Source organism: Protopterus annectens, chromosome 14.part0, assembly GCF_019279795.1.
Source record: "Protopterus annectens isolate FY-2018-M chromosome 14.part0, PAN1.0, whole genome shotgun sequence".
Classification (NCBI taxonomy): domain Eukaryota; kingdom Metazoa; phylum Chordata; order Ceratodontiformes; family Protopteridae; genus Protopterus; species Protopterus annectens.
Window position 1 is genome coordinate 324,363,858 of NC_056748.1, and position 26,581 is coordinate 324,390,438.

Sequence of the window (26,581 nt, forward strand, 5' to 3'; positions counted from 1 at the left end):
GATTTTTTGAGCTGTGAAACAGAATAGGAATTGATAAAATGTTACTGAGTTTAATTTTGGTGGCTGCCATAAAAGCAATTACTTTAAAAAGGAAATCATTGTCTAAACCAGCCATACAAGAGGTAGTGAATATAGTAAGAGAGATAAAAGAACTGGAATTGGGATCTTTAGAAAAGGGTAGGAGCAAATTACATAGAATAGAATGGGAATTGTGGGAACAATATATGCAGAACGATGTTCTGGAGGAGAATGAGGTTTAAGGAAAGGGAAGAATTTAATACCCTATGTAATGTTTGAACAGCAAAGACTGTATAGAAGATTATATATGCTTTATTATGTCTGCAACTGAAAATATGTCAATAAGGTTTGTTTTAGTTTATATAAATGTATGATTGCATATGTCATAAGTGATAATTAAAAATAATCTGGTGAAGATGAGGAAAAGGAGGAAGAAGACAATAAGAAAGGAAAATCATCTAAAGGACAAAGATTAATAATGAAGAAATTTAAAAATTATCAATCAAGTTTAAAAAGAAAGGAAAGGGAGGGAATATTGTGAGACTGGTTTTAATTAATCCCCACTGCCTTCTCTTTTTCTCCTGTACCTACCTCCAACATAAAAAACTCTTAACTAAACTTAAGCCCACCAAATTAGCAGCAGACAACCTCCCAGGTGAATACCTACAAATCGCAGCTGATGCTCTGGCCTACCCAGTATCCATCTTGATTAACTGATCTCTGTCAGAAAGTTACCTTCCCACACTGTGGAAAGTATCACATATAATTCCCCTCCACAAAGGCGGACCCACCACAGAACTAACCAATTACCGCCCCATAGCTATTCTCTCTCCACTCTCCAAAATACTAGAGAGATGCATACACTCTCAGGTCTCAGACTACCTCCTTACTAACAATCTCCTTTCCAATACTCAGCATGGTTTCCGACCAAACCATAGCACCACCACTGCCTTACTCTCCTTTACTAACACTATCCTTCAGCATAAAAACAATGGCTATCTCTCCTCTGCTACTTTCCTAGACCTATCTAAAGCATTTGACATGGTCCCACACAAACAACTTATCTCTGTCCTCAATAAACTATCCTTCTCACAATCAGTCACCAACTGATTTCAGAGTTAACTGTCGGACAGCCAACAATACGTTGTATGGCAGAATGACATATCTCCCCAACTACCTGTTTCCATATGGGTTCCCCAAGGATCCATCCTTGGACCCCTACTCTTCTCTGTTTTCACCAATAATCTAGCCTCTGCCACCAAACATGGCACATTCATACAATACGTAGATGACTCAACCATCATCTGCTCAGCCCAGTCCCTTACCAAACTGCAAAAAGTCACACAGGAAGCCTTTTCCTCTGTTGAAACTTGGTTATCCAATGCCCAATTAATACTCAACTCAAACAAAACTAAACTACTGATCTTCCAACCCGCCAAACATACTCAAAACAACTCTCACTTTAACATCACAGCAAAAGACAACACCACTATATGCCCAACTGAACACAACAAATTGCTTGGAGTGGAAATAGACAATAAACTAAAATTTGACATTCACATATTCATGACCATAAAAAAGTCCACAAAAAACTAGGAGCATTATACAGAAATAAGCAACTTCTCACCAAAGCAGCAAAGATTTCAATAGTAAATTCCCACCTTATCTCCACCCTACTTTATGCCTCTCCAATATATCCCAACCTAAGGCAATGCGATCTAAACAAGCTAGAGACCTGCTACAACAAAATTGCCAAATTCGCCACAGGGGCATCCTACCGTAGTCACCACTGTCTCTCACTTGCTGAACTGGGCTGGCTTGAACTCCCTCACCTCCTTCAATGGTATCAACTCTCACTCGCCCAGAAACTAGTAAACCATACACTAAATGTCCCATCCCTCCAGAATCTACTCCAACCCTATCGCACCACCAGACCACTAAGATCCAGCAACAAAAATCACTTGCAGATCACCAAAGCCAATAACTCTGCTGGTGAAGCACTATTCTCTTGCACCATAGCCAAATTATGGAACTCCCTCCCACCCACAATTACCTCCATACCATCATGCACCCACTTCAAAACTTTACTAAAATCGCACCTAAAAACATGCTGGTTATGCCCTTGCAACTCCCACTCTAATATCACCCACCCCATCCAACCACTACCTTTCTTTCCACTCCACTAACTACCTTGAATATAGCAAGTTCAGATGCTCATAAGACTAGTACTTATTATACAGCAGGAACTTCTTATTGTAACATTTGTTAATGTCTGTTATGTACTTCACAGATAAAGATTCTAGTTGTCTACTGATGTACTATGTTCTTCATCTGTAAATATGTTGTAAGTAATTGCTATGTAAATTGTTAATCGCTATGTAATCCAATGTAACTACTGTCTATTTTAACTGTGGAGCTTTTCTCCCCGGGCCTCTGCTGAAAATGGACCTACGTCCAGTCGGACACTCCCGGTCAACAAATATAAATAAATTAATTAATTCATTAATTAATGTGAAGAGTATCACAACAGAGTTAAAAGGTTAAGTATTTTAGAACGCCACAGTAAGCTAGATGTTGATATTCTAAATTTGAAAGACACATGATTTGTATCTGAACTGGACAGATTTCATCTGGGGAAATAAAAGCTATCCCATCCCTATATATAAAAACAGTTGTTACCTCACCTTATAAATAATTTATCAACTACATAACATGTTTTTTATATGGATTAATTGCAGAAACTGCTCTTTTATCCTACTCAATTACTATTAATTGTAGCAAAGACATGAGTCTTCCCACCGCTGCTATTCTGTTAGACCTATCTAAGGCATTTGATAATGTCTGTCTCACTCTCTTGCTACAAAGGCTGGCTAATACGGATTTGGAAAACGATGGATTGGAATAGTTCACTCAAGCAGTTTTTACTTTTCTATCCAACAATATAGCTGTTGCACAAAGTTCAATACTTAGACCATTTCTGTTCAGTTTCTTTGTAAATGACATGCATGCCAAGATTCCTGATACCACACTGGTACAATATACTGATGACTCCACTGTTAGCTGCTCTGCTGGCTTCCTAAATCATTTGCAGCATTCTGCACAGCTTAACCTTCAAAGCCTATAGCTTTGGCTTAAATACACATTTTTTATTACATTCCTTTAAAACTAAACTACTCATATTTGGCTCCAGTTTAACCTCAATTACTTCACAAAATTACATACCAATTGTGCAAGCTTCACATATCGTACATTATCCTTCAAGAAACAAACCAACTTTGTAACCTTAAATACTCAAAATTTGGGTATGTTATACAAATCAAAACCCTACCTAACAGATATAGCACAACTAAATACAGTCCAAACTCTATTACTACCTACATTAATTTATGCTTCCTCAGTCCTTACTAATATTCTAAAAACTCATCTCCATAAGCAAAAACAATCATACAATAAAATTGCAAAATATGCTGGTAATGTCCCCTTGCAAAACTTCTCATTGTAAAGTACTTTGTTAGATTAAATGGCTAGAACTAAATCTCCTTTTTAGCATTTATCCAGTTAAAAACACACACATAAAATTCCATATGAACCCAACAGATACCCATCCATCTATACTTCACTTCCTAAATATATATCTTGCAGAGAGTTAAGATTTTAGACCTAAAACCTCCTAAAAGATGTCAACTCAAACAACCACTTTGCTGACTCTGTTCCCCAGACCTTAGACATGACAGTAAACATAAAACATTTCTGGACAATCTAAAATCAGTTGCAATCTAAAAAAAGTACTTAATTTCTTCTAGGCCCAGTCTTTGTACCTGAATTTTATCACCATCCATCCTATCCCCAATCCCTATCCATCTTTGTTTCTCCCTCTCTTCCTCTATCTCCTTTAACCACTATGCAATCCACACTATAACCTTACATTTAACTGTTGTCAAGCACTGTCAATGTATTTATTGGTAACCTTCATTAATGATGTTTTCTATTTATGTACACATGCATTTTGTAATTGCTCTGCGGATGCATTCCAGAAAGTCCATGTACAGTTGATTTTTTATTACCTCTGTTGTATAACTATGGAGTTTTGTCCACAGGCCTCCATTAAAAATGAGCTTTTAGCTCATCTGGATTATTCCTGGTCAACAAACAAAACTAAATCAATAAAATAAAACTGTATGGAATATGACAGGCATTCAGCAGTTGTTTTCTTTTTAACAACAGGTAGAATAACTAGTGTGAAAATGATTTTTTAGACTGATATGGATATATGTATACAGGTCTGAAAAAGAGAAGTATCTGAAATAAATAAAGAAATATATGACAGTATACAGAAAACTGCAGTTGTAGGATCACATTCAATGGCTGTATAAAAATGGGAAAATTAAGATAGATGTGTACTATTTTGTTTTATCAGAAAACATAAAGGAGGTAGACCATGGAAATATCATGCAGCAGTTTGGGTAGAATTATCTGAAAATAATGATATTACTAATGAAGGGAATGAAATGAAAAGACTGAATGGAACAATATTAATTCTAATCCCTTGGAATAAAGAAATTAGATAATTACATAGAGATCAGATGCCATGGGTTTACTTTTTTGTTTCAATGATAGAATGGTGGGTGTCATTCAAAAATAAATGTCAGAGTCAGAAAGTCTATTTACAATTAGAAATTGTTATTATGAGAAACAAAAAGCAGGAATATGAAAATTTGCATTGCAGAATAATGGATGATCTATAAGGAAATATAGAAGATATTTTCTAAAAGAGAAAGAATTGTATAATTTAACAATCAAAAGTAGAGAAGCTGATATTTAAGCAGAAGTATTACTTGAAAAGAAATAAAGAAGTATCACCATATTTAGCCAAATTAGAGACATATGGGAGTACTTTGATAAGAGATATACAGAAAAGAAAAGGAAATATCACATATACACAGAAATATATTATGAAGGTCATTGAAAGATGTGTAGCTAAATAAAGAAAAAATGGACTATAAAGTTATTTCAGATGAATCAATAAAGGAATTAAAATATCACTTAGGAAGAACTAAATGAAGCTTTAGAGAAGGTTTTATATCAGATAAAGATAGAATGGGTTATGGAATTTATAAAAAAGTTGGGAAAATAATATTTTCTTAAAAGTATTGGCTGTATACTTAGTGTACACCTTGACTAACCATTCTGAATGGACAGCACAAGCAATATGGTAGGGCTATCTATGAATATCAAAAGTTACCTTGAAGTGTACACATTGTGTACACCTTCTGGCAACCTTTATGAATACTACCATAGACTTTCAGGGAAAACGGTGAAGCAAAAAAAGATCATAAAATATAGTAAATTAAGATAAAAAATCATCAGAAAAATATATTTTGGAAGCTGAACATGGAAAATATAGAAAAAGATAGAAAATAATGTTTTGAAAATATTTAAAATAAGTATTGCATCTATCCATGATAAATTTTGATTGTTACAAAAAGTCATAAAAACAAGAAAGAAAAATAAAAAAAATGTGTTAGTATTTATGTGGAGATTAACCATAATTAAATTACCAGTGAAAGGCAATATGTTATATAAAGTAATGAAGGAAAGATTGTTTCAACTTTCTAAGTAGACAAAAAGAACAAGGCATGTGTTTGGGAGATTTGAAATAGTTAAGAAGTTGTGGGAAATAATTAATATATAAGGAGAACATTTTGAATCTATCCGTCCATCCTCAAACCCTTTTTCCCATTTTGTACATGGGGTCAGGGTGTCACTTCAACATGACAATCATCTCAAGCCAAGGTTTACACTGACTGCCATGTGGTTGTCCCTGTCATGATAGTTCATCCCTACCACTCACTCGCACACAAAATCACACCTACGGTCAATTTAGGGTGTCCAATCTACTTACTGCATGTCTTTGGAATGTGTGAGAAAACCGGAGCACCCGGAGGAAACCCTCAAGACCACAGGGAGTATACGCAGACTCAGCACAGAAGGCACCCCAGCCGAGAATCAAACTAGAGAACCTCTTGCTGTGAGATGACAATGCTAACTACTGCACCACCGTGGCCCTCCCCAAAACATTTTGGATAATATAAGAAATACTGAGGATGTAGATATGGACATGATTTTGTATGGCTATTATAATAAGAAGAGTTGAATATGCTGACAGAACATCATTTTTGACAGTGTAGATTATATGCAAAACAAGAATAAATGAGGTCTTATTTAATAATATATAGATATTATGGAACATTACGAAAAATATTAGGTTATGGTTGTGGGGAAAAAGAGTGGGGGTCAAAGTGGGAATAAAACTAAAAACTATGATAAAAGTTTTGCATGCTTAGAAGGAATATGATGGATTATTATGTGTTTGAAAAAGTGATTTTTGTAAATATGTGAGTTGTAAGTATATGTAAAAAAAGGACCTCGACTATTTTGATAAGTGTCATGGGAACTTTTACATCCATCTAAGCTCCCACCAATGCAAGCAGATGGGACCTTGGTTTAATGTCTCAACTGAAGGATAGAACAATCAGCAGTAATGCACCCCCAATGCTGCACTGCAGAGCCTGTAATGGAAAATTAATTCAGTCACCTGGGGAGGGAATAGTGCCCCCAACCCTCTGATATTCCAGCATCTAAGGTGAGTATGCTACCTGTTCAGCCATTGAATTGGCTTAATTGATCTTACAGACAATTCAAGGGATTTAAACATTATGGCACTGTCCAACAGACAACTATCCTCTACCTCCATAAGTATCATGTTTTTGTATTAGGTCTGTAGCTTCGTTTAACACATTTAAAATAGATTTAAAACTTGAGTGAAAAAGGAGCCATTGCTAGAAATGAAAATGTCCTGTAAAATAATGGATTCAGGTCTCAGATTCAGATGCTGCATTCTGCCTTGTTGTGTTCATAAGGTCTTCTGTAGAGGCAGTTGTCATGGTGAAAGCATTATCAGGCTCAAGATAGAACATGGTCCGCAGGTGCAAGGTTTGATTCCCTTGGCCTCTATTGCCTCACTGTGTGACTTTGAGCAAGTCAGCTAGACACTTCTCCCAGGCTGAGTGTGAAAAAGGTGCATGGAGATCAGTGCTCTACCCAGAAAACAAATACATATAAATAAATACTATATTTTGGCCATGAGCGAGCTATTAAAATTAGACTGATACTGGGCTTTGTTTGAAGTAGTACCCTCTGAAAGGAGATGAAATGGATAGAAAGTATATATCAAGGTCTGTATAAATAGAAAGGAGAAGACATGTCTTCCATGCTAATTCAAGAGGAATGAGGGTGTATATCATTTTGATTTAAATTCTGTGATGTTTCAGAAATTGGTCCATTTTCAAGAGACCTCACATCTGTACAATTATTCAATTATGTGTTGAGCCAGTGTCTCTTTGTAACCCAAAGTTTTTTCCTAATTAATGCATCAGATTGTCCACACTTGCATCTGAGATGTCTGTTTGTTTCTGTGTGCGTGTGTGTTTGTGTCTGTGTGTGTGAGTGTATGTGTGCTTGTGTGTGCACGTGCGCATGTGTGTGTGTGTGCACCCCATACAAGACTGGTTCCAAACCTCATGCCTGTTGCTTGTAGGGAAAGACTAATGTTTCCCTGTGAAAACAAAAAAAGATACACTAGATTTTGAAAGATGAAGGTCTAAGAATAGTGTTACAAATTAAACGCACTTTACAGAGTAATGTTTGTCTTTTCGGCTTTTCCCGTTTAGGGGTCACCACAGTGGAACTCCGGTCTGCTAATGATAGGCAGTCAATTTTTATGGTGCCGAGTTGCCAGCCCGATGCCCAACCTTCAGCGAAGGCACGCCCATTCACACATGTCTTTTGGAGGCCACTCGACCATGGGGAGGACATGCAGACTCCAAACAGAAGGCACTCCAGCCGAGAACCGAACAGGAGAACCTCTTCCTGTGAGGCAACAATGCTACTGCTGTACCATCGCAGCTACACTTTACAGAGTAATAAAAGCACTAAAACTCAAAAGTAAGTACATTACTGGATTAGGAACAATAACATATCCAGTAAGGTGAAAAGTAATCTCCTCTAGAAAGGGACAGTGCTATAATTCCACAAACAGAAAATTAACACTGACTGCTTACTGTTACTAGGGTGACTGCTTTTGCTCCCTCTTTACTTATTTCTTGTCACTTGCATAGGGAATATGTTACATTAAAATAAACTACAAAACATATAATTATCATACATACCACCATATGTAAAATTCCAATAATAAATGGTGCTACCCATTTTATAACTGCACTAAGGCACTTGGGAGTGTGCATGTTACAGATATTACTGTACATCCAGGGACTGTCAGGCACTCTGCTTTCAGGATTACCTCTCACAACACCCCTGTCTGTGCAGTATTAACTATACCCTACACAGTCCCTTGTGACTTACTGCATACTTAAATGTTGAATATTGTCTATGATACCCAACTTGTCACCACTGTACTTTGAGCACTTGTACTGTCACATTGAAAGCAATATTGTCTGGTTGCAGTATGGCATTATGCTACCTGAAACTTCAATTTACGGAGCTAAGCTCTACAGCATTAAACCTCACTGTTCCTTACAAAATCTTATCCATATTTTGATTTCTTACTTCTGTTTTCCATTTTCACTGTTCATTTCCTCCTCTCTTTAATATTCAGCTTTCCATACATTTGCTGTAAACATACAATAGTCTTTATTCAGCATAAATTCTACAGATTTCTTAATGTTTAATACTTCCAGTATATTATTATATTCTAAATTACTATTTGTGTACAACCTGCTTTTCTTCTAACTCAAAAGTGTGCTGAATAAATTTGAGTTTCAGTATATGTATGCATATATACCTTTAAATGCAATTAAAATACAGGCACATATTGAAGCATATAAAATATGTGTGTGTGTGTGTGTGTGTGTGTGTGTGTGTGTGTGTGTGTGTGTGTGTGTGTGTGTGTGTGTGTTAAACTGATCTTAACATACATAAGAAAGGTAGAAGACAGTTGACTAAAAACAAACTTCTCCAAATGTGGATAACTTTGTTTTTTGTATTTTTTATTTTGTTTATGGAAGCTGAGCACTCCACTTTATGGTAATAAATAAAAATCAGATATACTGCATCTCCAGAGGTTTATCATTACTCCGCTAGATATATATTTTCCTTTTACTGAAAGATTGAGCTGCAATTAAGCTCATTTAGTCAGATAAGGGCATGTGAAAGCAAATTTGCCATAGTTTGTCCAAATAAGGGGATCTTCATTCCTGAGGAAAAACTGTTAAGAGACAAGTCTCCTAATAATGATTTATTAATCCTGATGACTATACATGCTTGTCATAATCCCAAGACTTGATTAATTGATGCATTTTACAATTATACATTTTATCTCCCTTAAGTCGAAATGTAATAACCAGGAAAGAAGAAATAAAATCTGGTATTGATACACTTTCAGAAAATTTAATAGAAAAAAGGTATTCAAAGCAATAAATATCTCTGTAACTAAAACTGCACCAAACATTAACCTTACTTAAAATCAAGCCTTTTGTAGGCTGTTCATACAAAAGCATGAATGAAGTTTGAAAACTGTAGATAAATACAAAACAACTAAGGACCAACTATTCGTTATAGGCTACAGTGTCACAGATTTATAGGATGATACTAGGCTATTGGCCCAGAGGCCCTTATAAGCCTAGCCAAGAATTTGGCCCATGTTCCCTCAAAATCAGCAACTGTTTCCCCTGTCCAGCAGGGGCATAGGTGGAATCACAGGAGTATATTTTCTGTTTCCCATCCAGTTGTCCAGGTTCCTCTTAAAGAGGGCTTGAGAAGTACTCTGCTTGACATGGAGTGGAAGTCTATTCCACAGATGGGGGAGTGTTTGGGACTCAAATCTATCCTGCCAACAAGTTCTATCAATGTCACAGACCAGGTTAAGTCCTTGCATGCAGGTTGTGTGAGTGGAGTTTGACTTACAGATATGCAGCAACTCCATCAAGGCTGGGTCTGAGATGGCCCTGTATGCCAGACACAGGTCACCTCTGAGCAGTCTGTATGAGACTGAGTAGAGGGCCAGGGCTTTTAGCCTATCTGTATAGGATAGATGTTTCAGACCCTGGATTTTCCTGGTCAAGAACCTCTGTGGTCTCTCCAACTGCTGCATGTGCTTGTCAAGGTACATGCCGAAGGAGGTATTGTACTCGGTAATGGGTCTCTGATAAGGGAGGAGTACAGGGATGTTATTACCTCCTTGTTCCTGGATGAAATACCCTTATTTATGAGGTGGGCCATGTAGAAAGTCTTCCATACAATGGAGGCAAAGTGGTGGTCAAATGTCAAGTTGCTATCAACCTGGGTGCCCTAATCCCTCATGAATGATTGCATGTTTAGTAGATTGTTATTAATGTGATAATTAGTGGGGATGCCATTTTCTCCAAAAGGGATAATGATGCATTTCTTGGCATTCAGTTTGAGGCCATGCTTCTGGCATCAGTCCTTAGTTTGGCTAAGGACCTCTTGCAGGATGTTCACATCACTGGGGGGATTTAAGACAGTGCTCAGCTTACAGTCATCTGCAAACTTGGTCAGCCACAGACCACTGGTTTTGGCTTGCACCTCAGAAAAGTATATCCCAAACAGTAGAGGTCGCAAGACCAGTCCTTGGGGTACACCGCTCGTTATGGGTCTACTACTAGAGGTGGCTTCCCCTATTTTGACTGAGTGGGTTGTATCCGTGAGTCTGTTAGCTACTCATCTGGTAACATATGAGTTGATGCCTAGCTAGGAGAATTTATCTATTATGCATGAGTGGGGAATAGTGTTGAAGGGTTTGGCTAGGTCAAGGTAGGCAGTGAGCACCATCTTCCCCTCATCCATGGCTTTGCTGACTGTTTCAAAGAAGCTGACCAAGTTTAACAGGCATGATCTCCCTATGACAAAACCAACTGTTTGGAGGTTGTCTCCTTGTTTATAAGGTCCATGATAATTCATTCCATAGCCTTGCAGATCAGGCTAGTTAGGCTGAAGGGCCTATAATTGCCTGGGTCAGTGGACGCACCACCTTTGTTTAGAGGGATGACAGTAGCTGTCCTCCATTCAGCTGGGACAAAGCCGGTGCTGAGGCTTTGGTTGAATAGGGTGCCTAATGGAGCTGAGAGCTCATGCCTGAGTTCATGTAGGATACACCCAGGAATGTTATCGGGTCCCATGGAGACTGTATTTTTTTGCCTTTGAAAGGGCATTAGAGACCTGCTCCCTAGTGATGGGGAGTGGGTACTGGGGATGTCCTGGGTTACTGATGGGGGGACATGGGATGAAATTTTCACTGAGCCTGTCTGCCAACAGTATGGCTATATCTATGACTTTTTTGTACATGGTGTTATTGTCCACCAGTTCAATGTAGATTTAGGTGTTACCTTTGAGATTGCGGACATATGTGAAAAATGTCTTGTGAATGTTTTTAGTGGATGTGGTCAATCTGGACTCGAAGTTAGCCTTAGAGGATTTCACCAGTGACCTCATTTGTTTGTTCAGACAAAGGAGAGATTGCTTCCAATTTGGCACCTGCTCCTTCTTGGTCCTGGATAGCATTTTTTTTTCCTTTTATTATAGAGTTTGTTTATTGCTGCCGTCCACCAGACAGGTTTACTCTTCCTTGAGGAAGATGACTTGGTCCTCTCAGGTATTGCTGAGTCCATACAGCTATGTAGGTGCTCATATAGTTTTTTTGTGTAGGCTTGGACATTAATTAGTGCTAGTTCCAACTGAAGGGACGGTGGCAGTGAAGCTGCTTATACCTCCTCTAAGGAAATTGTAGTCAGTTTTGTATGACCCTGGGGAAATGATGACTTCAAAAGTGATCGCTTTATGGTCGGATCTTACCAAGGAGGATGACACTGTAGGGGTGCTACAGTGGCTACTCATGTTGGTTAGGACCAGGTCCAGAATATTTTCACCTCTTGTAGGGGTGTGAATGAGCTGATCCAATGCATTGGCATTGACAAAGTCGAGGAATCTCTGCGCATTCATGTTTGGGCTAGAATAGGTCTTCCACTCTATGGTTGGGTAGTTAGAGTCACCCAGGATCAGGGTTGAGGGTTGAATCTGGATTGATTCAATTAAATCCAGATAGGTAGTGTGGGTGTCCTGAGTCATGGTTGGGGGTCTGTAGCTAGCTATGATTTGAATAGGTGTTTTGTCAACAGTTAACTGCACTAGGAGTGTGTCCTGTGCATCATACTGTTTGACAAGCCTGGAGGTGTGTATGTCCTTGATAAATATTGAAACTCCACCTCCTTTTGGGGCCTAAAGGTATGGTAGGATGAGTAACCTGGTAAGACTGGGATGCTCTCCATGGCTTTGAACCAGGTTTCAGTGACTGCACAAATGCCAGCATCCTCCAGGGCAAGGAATACTTGCAATGAGTGCAGTTTCATGCTAAAACTCCTAGCATTTATCAGCATGACCTTTAAATGTGAAAAAGTCTAAGTTTGATGTTAGAGCTCCTCTGTAGAATAAAATCTTGTCTGAAACTAGAGTGGTCAGAAATCTGGTGCATGCCTATACCATAATATATATACTTCTAATTTTTATCTTATTGCAAATGTAATTTAATTAAAAACTTTGTACTGTTGCCTCTTGACAGTGGCCCAAGTCATGGAGGAAAATTGTCTTTTTGTAACAGCCCTCTTCACCAGATAAAAGTACAAATATAATAAAATAAATAAAGTAAGGAGTCTGACTCTGTATGCCACTTATAAATAAATGCAGTCCATTCCCAGAAGCAGAACAAGTGCGCATTTTAGCTCTATAACTTTATTAATGACAAAATACTCCCTCAGATTTTGAAACAATCTCTGCTCAGAGCAATACTTTCTGACAAGCTGAAAATGTTCTCTAAATGCTTTCAAACTCTGGGCATGCTCTTATCCCAACAGCAAATTGTTTTGGAATCAGGGGGAATTGTTTTTCCTGATTTCTCTCTGCACACTAGGATTAGCTGGTCCCAGCACCTCTGCAGTTCCTGCACATAAGACATTAATAGGTCATGCTAACAATGACAGATGAGAACTAATTTTGCATCTAGCTGAAAAGGCTTTTAAAAATTAAAGTTAAATCTGATGATGAATACAGAAACGGTTTAACAGCAATGAAACTGAAGTTAACTTTTTATATTGGCTCTAATTGCACTGAAATGTAGCGTTCCATTACAATTTGGAAATGTTTGTGAAATAATTTCTGTCATGAATGATATCAAAGTAACTAAAAACAGATAAAGTCTCACAGTATACAATAAGGGCATAACCATATGCTTGGTCTAATGACAGCAGCTTAGATTTACTGCAGAGAAGTGTATCTTGATAATAGTTGAGATAAAGGAAGTGTGCACAGACAGCAGCGAAGTAATCATAGCAAAAAAATTACAGAAATCCTGCAGTTATTACATTCAATAACACACTGGCTGAAAATTAATCTAAAAATAGCAACAATGAGGGCTATTTGGTTTCAGGGAAGTTGGGGGGGGGGGATATTTCTAACAAAAATCAGGAAATACTGTTGCTATAGATAGTTGTTAGAACCTCAACTGGAGTAATGCATACGGTTTTGGAGATCTGATCTCTGAAGAACATAGGCTAAAGGCTGTCTAAAGGAAATTATCCAAAATGGAACAGTGTCTATAAAACAGGCAATATAAAGGGAGACTAAAATGTAAACATGAGACTTAACAGAAGATCTTTAGGAGTGGAGTACTATAGCTGATAATACTACTCAGTCGATCTGGGTCGATTTGAAATTTTTCTAGAGCCTTTGCCATCCTGTGCTCTGTTCCACTGACATTGGACTTGCATCATACTATTTAAACACTAATATAGGCCCATGGTTCTTCAGTGAGAAACTCTGCCTTCACCTACTTGCAGAGCAGTGTGAAACAGAAGCCCTCCAGAACTACTGTTAGCCACACCTCTCAACCTGGAAACATCAAAAATCTGGACAAAGACCCATGAAAAGCAGGTACAACTGACCAAAAATCGAGACACTTATTAATGCTTTATCCATACTATTTAATTTTCATCTTTTGATACAACTTGTGTCCTGTTATATTCTTTCTCAGTTTACTGCTGAAGTTTCCATTTTAACTGTATGTATTCTTTTACTCTTTTAACTTTGTATAATTCTAGCCTGTAGTTCTGATAGCTTAATAGATCAATTCTAGTCTAGTAAACAAACAGGAAAGGAGATATGTTTTGCTCTCTTCCAGGAACTTGCCCAATGGCTCCAGTAACACCACCCAATTAATCATACCGAGGGCACAGCAGCCAGGCATTTTCAAGGTTGGTGAGAGTGCTATGGCGCATTCATTCCCACTTTGGAATCCTGATCATTCCTCTGCCCCCTGGTGAGAGTGGGGTGAAAAGGATCAGGTCAGCTTCCTGTTATGTGGGAAGTGGCCTAACCTCTCCCCGTTGGGAGAACCCCCTCCAATTTTGTGGCTCTGCCAAGCCTGATACTGCACTTTCTCAAGGGGAAGCATGCCTCTACATGTCAGATTCTGACTGCTCAGGCTAGGTTGTCTCAATCTTCGTAGGTAACACCTAGTGCGCCCACTAGGTGTCACCCTTGTAGGAAGCCAAGTCATCTCCCTCCCCCTGGGATGGGTGAGCCAGCAGTAACTGCTCACTTCCATTCTTCCCTGGCCAGCTCCCACAGGTATCTAAACCTCTAATCCAGCTCAGGCTGCCTGAGTCATAGTGAGGGTTTTATCCCTGTATGCCACTGAGCTGCCTATAGCAGATGTCATTTCTTGATCAGTCCTTTCCAGATTACCATTTTTGAAGTACACTTCTACATAAACTGTGCTTTGATCCCTTGGATCACATAACTAAAATAATTATTTACTAGGTGACTTAATTTGAGTAGTATGTACCTACATTCTCGTGTAGCTTCTGTCTTACTTCTTGTTGGTTCCAACTTTATCTTTAATTTATGCTACATATCTGTGTTCAAGAATGTACTTGCTACTAATATTTTGTAAATGTTGCCTCCCAACATGTGTAATAGTACTACCTATATGCCAGCATCTCCTGTTATGTGTAGTGCACTAACACAGTTTTGAAATCAGTACACCCATTTTTCCACTGTACACTAACTTGACTATGAAGTGTTAATGAGCTGCTTCCTTCAGCTCAGGGTTTGATTCCCTTAACTTCCATTTGCTTACTGTGTGACTCTGAGCAAGTCATTTAACCAGACAGTGTTCTAGGGCAATTGGGAAACTGGGCTAGGCTCTACAGTGGCTTCCTACACTGCATGCCTAGCAGCTACTTACTTGCATGTTTCATAAAATGTTTGTCAACACTGTTTCTAAGTAAGGTAGACTTGGATCCACAGAGAAATGGTGCACATATTTTATAACACACCACTTTCTTACTTCTTGTGAGCTGCACATATATGTTTGGACATTTGTTAGCTTGTGCCACCATTTATAATTATGTATTTAATGTTTCAGTTATGTGGTTGATTCTGCTTATTTCTTGTTGAATTCATAATTGCTGCTCTACTTGGATTCAAACTGTGTATGCATCTCCAAGCACATTAACTCTTTAACCTTTGAAATAATAATTCACAAGGCACTCTATCTACTATTAACACTTCCCTCATTAAACAACTGTTGCCTGGTGGCAGCTCTACACTTTTGTGCATCAGCTTTCAGACATATGGAATATTTTCATTGTTTATTAAATGGTGGCATTTATTGCATTTCATAAAGGAACACATAAAATGGCAACTTTGTGGAACTGTGGAAAATGGATTCTCTGTGTGCTATTTTGACTGTGTGATGCATACATTTGAATTATTGGCTGTTTTTGTTGCCTTGCTGGTAAATATGACCTAATCTAACTGTAGAAGCACAAGACCACAGCAGGGTTACTATCAGCTGATGAGGATAATGTTAGCTAAATCTGTCCTTGTTGTCACAGATGGCATGAGTCCTCATCCTTCAACCAGACATACAAACTAATCAGCTTCTTTTCTGCTGCAGCTTGGCTTGCCTGTTGCTATTTATACCATAGGCTATCATCTTACAGTTAGTATAAACAAACTTCCGAGCATCCACTGTCCCACACTTAGTATGCGACACCAAAGTAAATAAAACAAGGAATGAGATTGCCATAGCAATATTATGCAATTCTGTTTTATACTAAATACTAGCTCAGAAGTCTAGCTATTCTGTTTGTTACCATAATCATAAAATAAGTAATAGTTAGTTATGTTATCAACACTGTGGGACACTTACTTTATGCAGTTATTCACTTTTTCTTTGTCATTGGCTTTCCAAACAATTTTTCAACTGTTCAATATGTTTTACAAAAATTACAGATTTTTCATATGCTTGTGAGACATATGCTTCTGAAATATCATAGATGCCTGAGATATAACGTAATATATTTTAGATGGGAACCTACTTAAGTTTATAATAAATATTTGGATTTTTTGTACTCTGTGGTGATATTGCTGCTCCTTGGTGGAGTGTTTCTTGCTCTTTAAGGTGCAACTGTTGCTTCCCACATGGTTCAACAGCAGATTAAAAATCAAAGAAATTTGTTCTTCTGAAATATCATTCAAAATAAGCCATTACAGCTGCTCTGAAAAACAACTGAAAATTTGCTTCCTGATAAAATTATTTATTTAGATAGCATGTACTATGTGCTGAGCTTGCATGTACTTCTAATAAAAAACAGGCTTCATAAAAGTAAAGATATGTTTTTTCTTTACTTCTCTGTTCCATTTAGGGGACAGGACAAAGTTGTTGTCAAATACTGTACAGTGATAGGACTATCACATGTAGCTCCACAGGCTACGATACTATGTTCCTATACATCCTGTTGTTAAAAATCCATCAGTATACTTCCTTATTTCCAAATGACGTGGCCTCTGTAGCATATTTTCTAAGATATATTCCACTACTATGGATCCAGTTATCAGCCATAAAAATATATCTCCACTTTTCTCAATGCTTTTTCACAGAGGTAAGAAAAGCCATTAGTATCACCTGCAGAACAGTCCAGGAGAGAACTAGCCACTCTTTCAAGGTCATCCTTCCATGTGTGTCCTGCGTGATGTCAGCCTCATTTGCACACCTAGTCACACAGGCAAATGGCTTCTTCTGCAGTCTTTGGTAAAACATCTTGTCTAAATGGAGAGGGTTGAAAGGTTTCTCATTAAGAGAATAAAAGGGTTTGGCAACCTTGGTTATTCAGATATACTTCAAAAGCTACCCACTCTATATCATACCCACTCCTGAAATGGGACCTATGGTTTGTTTTCCAAGTCACAAAAACTATTTTTTCTTCAAGACTCTCTGTTAGTACAATTACAAAGCCAATCAACCTTAAAACATCCATTAACAATAGTAGCAAAAGCAACAAATGTATCACTCAATGGCTTCCAAATCTTTTGAACTAACTTTCTTCCTCTTCTTACGTTCCCAGTCCCTTCGTAGTTTTACAAAAAACCTTGATGAACAAATAGGTACCTGTGAATTTTGAACAAGAGAAACTGCCATCAAGCTTCTAGAAATATATTATGGCATGAGACTGTTTCTGAACCCATGAACCTGTAATAATGTGAAGTATTGCCAACTATGCCAGGAGAAGTAGAGCAGTGGATGTGTAACATATGCCAGCACAGCTAGTTGGAATTTTGTAAAGAATTATATGTCATTTGTACATCAAACTGACTTGTATAGATGCTTGTGTTGAAAATGTATTTGTAAAGCTGCTTGTGTTAAAAACATACCAACAGTGTGCCCTGCTGGACAGATAAAGAAATATACATGTATTATTGTAACTGTTTAAATGTATATGTTTTAACACGGGATGCTGGAAGAGAAGAGGTTAATCTCAAACTTTGAAAATAGTTTGAAATTAAATTATCTGGCTTAGGACATAAAGATTGCATCTTACAGTTCTCAGTGCAGCCAAACAAGTCTGTACTATGAGGTTTTCTGCATTACCATTGGGATGAACTAATTGCTACTCTGGAAAGGTGGAGGTGTGAAATTGTTTTATGACTTCCAGGAGCTGCAGCAGATCTTAGCAAAGCTCTGGTGTGGGTATTATTGACACATATGTGCTAAATCCTGACAGCTTCTAGCCAAGGGGGAAAGCATGGGAACCAGAAGTCAGATGACCAGATGTATGTGATGTCATTCTGTAATCCATCACTAAAAATTATATTTTAATACTAGGTGAGACTGAAGTCTCATTGCACTCTGTTTTTGTAACCTGGCAAAGAAGGATCTCTCACCTACTTCATCTTGCTTTGCTCCAGTAAATAACTAGTGAATAATAATTATTTAGATAAATCAGTAAAATATAGTGAGAATAGTTAAGTATTGTTTTTCTGTAACTGTGTGAACCTGTCCACCTGTGTTATTTTTAATATTTCCTGTGACTGAAACTCTGGTGTTTATTGTAAATGGATAGTCCGTATTGTCATGTTCCAGTATTATTTGTTATTAAATATATTTAAATGTTTAATTGTGGCTGGTCCTTTACAGAATATTTTAACCTCTGACAGTACTTAGATCAATCGGTGACACTGTGGCCACTCCTGAAATCCTGGTTGTTTGGTCAACATTACTATTTGTATTAATATTAATTTCACTCAGTATAACTGGGTACCCTTACAAGACTCTTAGAGTAGTTGGCTTTGGAGCATCTGGTAGTGGTGTAACTACCTTATAGCCTGGGCAGAAAGGGGCATAGCTAGTAAATCTGTGCCAGCCTTTCCCACGTGTGTGTGTGTGTGTGTGTGTGTGTGTGTGTGTGTGTGTGTGTGTGTGTGTGTGTGTGTGTGAAAATCAAATCTCAAACAGTGTGTGTATGTCACCTGCTTGGAAAAGGGGGCATGAAGCACTGGTTTCACAGAGAGAGTGGTGGAGAACTTAGCTTGGACACTCAGCTGTGGTCTCAACTCTATAGCTGTGCTAGTGGGGATTCTGACTGGGGACCCAGAGGGAGATAGATACAGAAATCCATACCCAGGTCTGAGTGTGTTTCCTGTGGGCTGTTATGGGAAATTGTGCTTGATGCAGACAGCTGAATCTGGAAATACTGGATGTATCCATTTTGTTTGAAGTGAGCATCCCTCTCCAGTGCTAGTGGTGATGATTCAGGCTCCTTGATTACTGGTATAAAGTGGGGACATCACAGAACCTATGAACCTACAATTAAGAGCTCGTGATGGAAGGGACAGTGGTACCTAAGCTAGATGAATTGCACCTGCCAACAGTGGAGCACAGTTATCAAGGGAAGCGGGAGAAATTTGTATCAAACAGTTATGAGTATTTTCTGCTTTTAAGAACTTTGTGAAAATCTGTCAGCATGAATTCAGAAGAGTTCAACAGTCATGTGGTTGGAAGACAGGAATCACAGAAAACCATTTGAGGAACACTGAAAAACACTTACTCAGAAATGGCATACCTTTGCATGGCATCAAGAAATCAAGCTTTCTGCTGTCTGAAAAAAAAAAAGGTCCTAGTACCAACTGCAAATAGTAAGGTCTTTCAGTGAATCTTCTTTGGGTACAAAAGGATGACTGTTGTATTTATACGGCATTGCATGTAGTTATGACAAATTTAAACTCTCAATATTAATGTTATTTGTGGCAGATCACAAAAAACTGCTAACAGAGCCATTTTGCTTCATATTTGAAGTGAAGGTAAATCAGTGTTTTTCAGGCACTTATTGCTATACATTTAGGCCACAGCAAAGCTAAAAAAAACATTAATAAGCAGAGGCTAAATTAAACTTACAGAATCTAATACTAACAAGTATATCAAAGAGCAGCTGCTAACAATGGTTAAAATATAAATGCAAACCAATCTGCATAGTAAATTGCAAAGAATTGTATATTATTTGTCTGAGATAAAGTAATCTCAAATTTTATACGTAACATTAAGTTATGTAGCTGCTTCACAAAAATTTCAGTCAGTTTATTTACATCTTTACAATTGATTCTGCATAATTACATCCAGTATTAATAATGCACCAGTACCAATTACTGACACATAATTCACCCTTAGAATAATAATTATTCAACTGTCTATGGACAATAACACTCTTGTCATCAAATACAACTACTGCTGGAAGGCTCTAGAGTGGAAAGCTGTACTACAATTATTGCTATAATACTTTAAAGCACAGAAAATGTTATATGAAGGCTTGCAGAACTGGCTAGACTATACCATGTGCCTTCTGGTATGAATCTGTGGATGCACGAATGTCTACCACATGGTCAATATTAATATATCAACAATTGTGGATGTACTACTAATAATTAGTTTGTTCATACAAAAGGGTAGCTCAGAAATGCCACATCACAGTGTCTACCCCTGCAGTAAACTGTTTGCAAGGGGAGATGCCACCTCCAAACACTAAGTAGCTAGTTCTAAAGGAGGAGGGGTTTACGGGGGTGCCATACACCCTTACAAGGAGTATTACTGGAAAATACAGTTGTAGTGACATATAAAAATAATTTTTTAATAGGTGACATTTGACTCTGAAGTAGGTATAATAAAATTAAATAAATAAAATAACACCCACGGGTTATTTGTTGGAAAAGGTTGATACAGTATGTTAGTTAATACGTGAAGAAGTCATTAGAAATATGTAATATGTTGTTGCAACAACTAAATGTCAAGATTGATATAAAAACCTACTGTCGGTGGTGAATTATCATCAGTGAATTTTTTCTTCCCAACTTACATACCATATGACACCTAATAGAATGAAAGGGATACCGTGTGACACTATGCGGCTAGGAATATAAATGCATGAAATATTAACAAGAACATTAGCATGCTAAAAGAGTATTTCCTGAGTTTCTGTAGCCAATCATCTAGTTTTAATATAAAAAATGTAATTTATTGCATTCTGAACAATGTGCTTTATTGTTAGTGTCTCAAATGTACAATGAGAATTAACTCCATATCGTGTATGGGTTTTTGTTATAGTTGCTTCTTGTGTTTTTGTTTGCATATGTTCTGTGCACTGTTTTGCTAAGCAGTCTCTAAAAAGACTAATCCCGAAATCAAAATGAATTTAATAAGTATATTGTCATGGTTTCATTCTTTCATCCCAGTTAAGATTATAATAAACTGAAGCAGGAGGCAACTCTGAATTTTAAAACAGTAAAGTTTGTTTGTGTCTTTCGGCTTTTCCCGGTTAAGGGTCGCCACAGTGGAACTCCGGTCAACTAATGATTGGCAGTAGATTTTTACGTGCTGGCTTACCAGGCCTAACGCACAACCTTCAATGAAGGAATGCCCATTCACGCATGTCGCCACACAGAAGACGCTCTAACTGAGAATCGAACGGGCAATGTCTAACTGTGAGGCGACAACGCTACCGCAGCACCACCACCGCAGATTATTGAAAGGGATGACACAGGGGACTAATATTTAGGGGTGGTCTCGTTTTATTTGAGGACATTGTTTGTTTGTTGCTTTGTTTACTGTCTTATAATGCTTGCAAGAATTCATTTACAGAGGATTAACTATAATCCCTGGAACCACTCTCTTCATTTCACAAAAGCACAGCTAAGGCATCTCAAAACCTATAGATCAAGTATATACCATCTCATAAAACTTGTACTTGAGACTGACATTTGAAAGCAAATGAATCAAAATCAGAAAATGTAAAAAACAACATTGATGCAATGGGGCAAACCTCCCTGTATCCCCACATCCCCTTACTTTACTATTTCCACTTCAAGGTCACTACACTTGGGGAAATCAGTGATCATCAAAAGACAAAGTGAAGACAGTGTAAGATTTGTCTTGCTCTTTCTATGGATAGTTGTGATCTCAAAGACTATCAAAGCTGCTAATGTAGTACAACACAGGAACTTGCTCTTATATGAAACGAGCAACAACAAACAAGCAATTTGCAACATCAAGCTGGAAAGCTCAAGAAAATGTGATATGAGCAATCTCATATTAAGTAGCAACATCTAAGCCATTTAAAGTATCAAGAATGTGTAATACTTAAAATATCTTATGGGGATGCTTTTTGCTGGCTGTTATATTCCATACCCCTCGTTTTTTTTTTTTTTTGTTAAAAAGACACTATACCTACCTCAGGCCATATCAGATCTAAATAAGACAATAAAGGCACTTGACAGAGCAGTCTGATGGTGATGCAGGAATGAGTGTTCTTTATTTTTCTGTTATAACGGAAGTCTGCAATACAATAACATTGGTGTTACTATCAATTGTTGATAGTTACTGATATGCTGAATTTTTCTAAATCATGAGCTGTGTCATTTGATAGAGAATACAGAATGAAGCATAAAACACATTGGCAATGCTAAGGTTCACATAGTATATATAATAAAAACTAATAAAATATGTACGAAAAACCTTTTGTGTTAAAATTAGTTTATTCATACAAAATAAAAGAAATAACGAGATATTACTGCTTTTGTTTCTTCACATGTAGTCTGATGAAGTTCCCCCTATGTGAAAGAATGCAAACACTTGTGCATACTTTATTCATGTATTTGATTATGAAGAATGCCAAATGAAAGACTGCAGTTTTACACTGACAGTGCATTGCAGGACTTTTCTGCCACGTATCGTGGTTTCTATGTGCAACAAGGTCACTAGCAGAGTCATAAAAGTGTACCTTGTTTACTTCAAAACAAGTGTCTATGGTTTATGAGAAGAGGCATGTCCTTTACAATGATTTCTGTATCTGTCTTTTGAGACAACAGGGGAGGACTAAACAGCTTGTATAAAACCTACGAACAGACAAATCATCTCAACTACAAAAATGACAACTCAGCTTATATTCTAAAGCAGATCATTACCTACGTATGCCTACCTTCAAACTGCTTACTTTCAAAATTTGTTTTCCACTGTTTATCTCTTGTAACTTTCTTCTTTTTGTCAAAAATCTGTGGCAAACTGCATATTCCAAAGCACAGTCGCTGTGACCCCTGTAGAGTCTGTAAAACTTACACCAGTAGACCAAAAGGCAGAAAGAAAAGATAAGCAAAGAACTGCCTGTATTTAGTACTTTGCACAAGCATACAGATCAGCTAATCCACAACAAGGGGATAAGAACAGCTGCATCTTGAATTATTGTCAGCAGATCTACTTTGAATGCATGCCTGTGACTTTCTGTATAGATGGGAGATGTAGTGTGATGCCAGAGCATTAAGTGTATTGTATGTGAGAAATCCAAGCCTCATACACTACTACATAGAGCAAATGGAATCCTGCAGACATGGTGTCATATCAACTATAGTGCATCACAGTTTGGTACATTGACACTCTAAGAATGAATAAAGTACACAGTGCATGACACAGTATAACAGGGACAAATCTATTGTACATTTGTAAAAAGAACATTATCTAAAATGCTGCAAGTCACTCCTACCAAAACAGTTAGGGTTAAGACAGAATGTCTGTACATCCTCTTAGCAAAAATGTTTACACTACAGAAGTTACCATAGTGTCACCTTACCAATTAGGTAACCATACTGCCTGATAGTCTCTTGCCTTCAAACGCAGTAATAGGCAAGGTTATACAAGTTCTTTTTCAATGACAGTTGAATACAGACAAATTCATGCCTTTGTTGAAAGCCTAATTGAATTATTATGTTCAAGCAAAGCTGTTTAGTAACACATTCCAAAAATCCATGATTCTTTGTGAGTATACTGATGTCCTTTATCTATCATAGAATAATAACCATTTAATGCTTGTTATGTCAGGTAAGAAAATGTGATATTTTGATAAATTAACATGGAACTACAGAATACTATATCCTTTATGCCAGTTCATGACTGACATGTTCTGTTTCCTTTTGTGGTCAAACCTCTGCAAACTGTATTTCGTCAGTTTGTTCTCCAGACATGTCTAGAAATCCATACCCTAATAATTAATGTTTAACCTTCTGGCTCTGTGGAAAGATCTCTGCCTTAAACTTTATAGAGTCTGGGATTCAGTCCTGACCTCTGGTCTTTGCCTGTGAGGCGTTTACATGTTCTACCTGTAGCTACATGGATTTCTACCCTAAACATAGTGGCTGCATGGCCAAAAAATGTCCACAGGTTAGACCACTTATCCTCTTAACAAATGATATGTAAATGTTTCAAAAAAGTCTTGCTTGTTTTCCTGTGTTGCTTTAGCTCGAATCTAGATGTGTTGTGATGTCAGTATATGTCACCTCAGCAAGACTCTTAGGAGAAAACAAGTTGACCCCTTACCAAATGCAACCCCTTGGAAGCTAAAATGCAACACTTCAGATAATTTCAAAATAAAAGATAAGTACTTTCCTTACCAGTTCTGCCAGAACATATCCTTTCCACTTCATATATTTCATGATAAAGACATCCTGAAACTCAACTTGCTGACGTCAAGTGACTGAAATGAAAGTAGCAATAATGAACATTGAACCTTGCTAGTATTTTTAAGCAGCTGTCAGAACATTACAGTGGTAGCATAGTTTGACAGCTGCCATTGTAACATTCTGACTGGCTAGTGTGCCCTTAACCCCTCCCACTTGCCATCTTAGAAAAATAAAGCAATTGCACAGGTTAAGGGAGGTGGAACCCCCCTCCCTTACAAATGTTACTACCAGAACAGTGTATGCCTTACTTGTCTATTTGTCTACTTATCTAAGTAAAAATAACAACAGCCTAGTAGTAAGTCTTTCGGCTTTTTCCCGGTTAGGGGTCACCACAGCGGAACTCCGGTCCGCTAATGATTGGTAGTTGATTTTTATGTGCCGAGTTACCAGCCCTGATGCACAACCTTCAAGAAGGTACGCCCATTCACGCATGTCTCCACGCAGAAGACCCTCTAGCTGAGAATCGAACCGGACAGCATCTTACTGTGAGGCGACAACACTACCGCAGCACCACCACCGCAGTAAAAATAACAACAGCCTACAAGGGGAAAATATGTCTGTCTGTCTGTATGTATGTATGTATGGCTACCTATCAAGCCAGCTGGCCAACTTTCTTCCTTTCCGGCTGTCTGTCTCTGTCAATCTACTTACCTGTCCTAATTAAAAATAATATCAAAGCATGCAATATAATTACTGAACAACAGAAAACTCCATCTTCCTGTGTAACAACATCACTTGCTATTCTTGTCCAACATTTACAAAAGGTCCAGTATTCTCTATGACTGTCCTGAGTGTCAGCTACAGTGCAAGTCAGCATATTCATTTCACTGACTTATACTCACTTAAAGCTATGTAACATTACTAACTGATAATATATAATAAAGGAAATTATGGGGACTTCATCCTTTCTCATCTCCCGTTATTATATATTATCAGGTCCACGGTTTGTATAATGGGAAACAACAGCAAGTCGACAGCACTGAGTCACTGGCTTATGCTATCAGTCAACTTCATTTGTCCTCCTTAACTATCAGCAAGCTTACAGTCAAGGAATTTTGATCAGGTAAATCTATGTGTATGTTGTGCAAGAATGGTGTTCCCCATGTAGCCGCATATTTTGATGTAAACATATCCCTTGCATGGAACTGGGGTTACTTTTTTACAGTTTTTAATGCAGTGGATATCAATTATAAATAAAATATATTACAATGAAAGAGGAGTATTCATTTACAAGATATGTAATACTGGAATGGTTAGGCAGTGGCAAATTTCTGGCAAGGAAAGGAATGAACACCGTCTTTAAAATTCAAGGTACTTATATAATGATTGTACTTCAAGAGTTTTGGCCAAGTAAGGACTTGGTTGTGATACCCTCAGTGTAGACTTATTTGTTGTCTTGAAGTTATAAACTACTGATATAATTAAATAAACATGGAATGCAGGCTGCTATTTGATCGAAGTGTACACTGCTGTTTCATTTTTACTTGTGGTTTCTCTAGTTCTATGAAGCATTACCAGCTTGTTGGTGAAATACAGACACCAGGAGAAAGATGTGCACAGCTAGTCTCTTTATTAACATAACAGCAGCTAAAGAAACAATACTGCATCTCTTGACATTCCACCAGCATGCTATTTTCTAATGGGATTCTAAAAGATACTGCACCATGCATTAAATTCCTCTCCATAAGCTAAAAGATTACATTTATACAATATATATATATATATATATATATATATACATATATATATATATATATATATATATAATATATATATGTATATATATATATATATATATATATATATGTATATATGAGAGAGAGGGGGTAGACAGCTACAGAGATAACGATCAACATAATACTAGACTAGAGACAGTACTTGGAATCACACTCAGTGGGTAGTCATCTCACCAGATTCAGAGATGGGGGGTTGTGGCAAGGGGTACTCTGTGTTTAGAGACAATGTCTTCTGGTGACAGGGAGGATGTGACACTACTGGACCATAACTGGGAGGTGGTGCCATTATGTGTATGTGATCTGAGGCCAGTGCAGTGTCTAGACAAAGCAGGAATACAGCCCTCCCATGACAGGGATGTTGCTCTATTGTAGGCACAGAACCTGTATGGAATTTGCTGCTGAGG

General features: G+C 37.6%; 1 protein-coding gene across 1 annotated transcript in view; it reads right to left on the reverse strand.

Annotated features, from left to right (window-relative positions):
- The window catches only part of LOC122788659, a 605,513-nt gene extending 582,350 nt beyond the window's left edge, over window positions 1-23,163 (reverse strand). The window contains exons 1-2 of the mRNA XM_044055555.1: window positions 22,911-23,163; window positions 22,164-22,267 (exon numbers count right to left, since the gene is read on the reverse strand). The gene's annotated coding sequence lies outside the window, so the exon portion shown is untranslated. The remainder of the gene's footprint in view (window positions 1-22,163; window positions 22,268-22,910) is intronic.
- Between the last annotated feature and the right edge of the window lie 3,418 nt (window positions 23,164-26,581).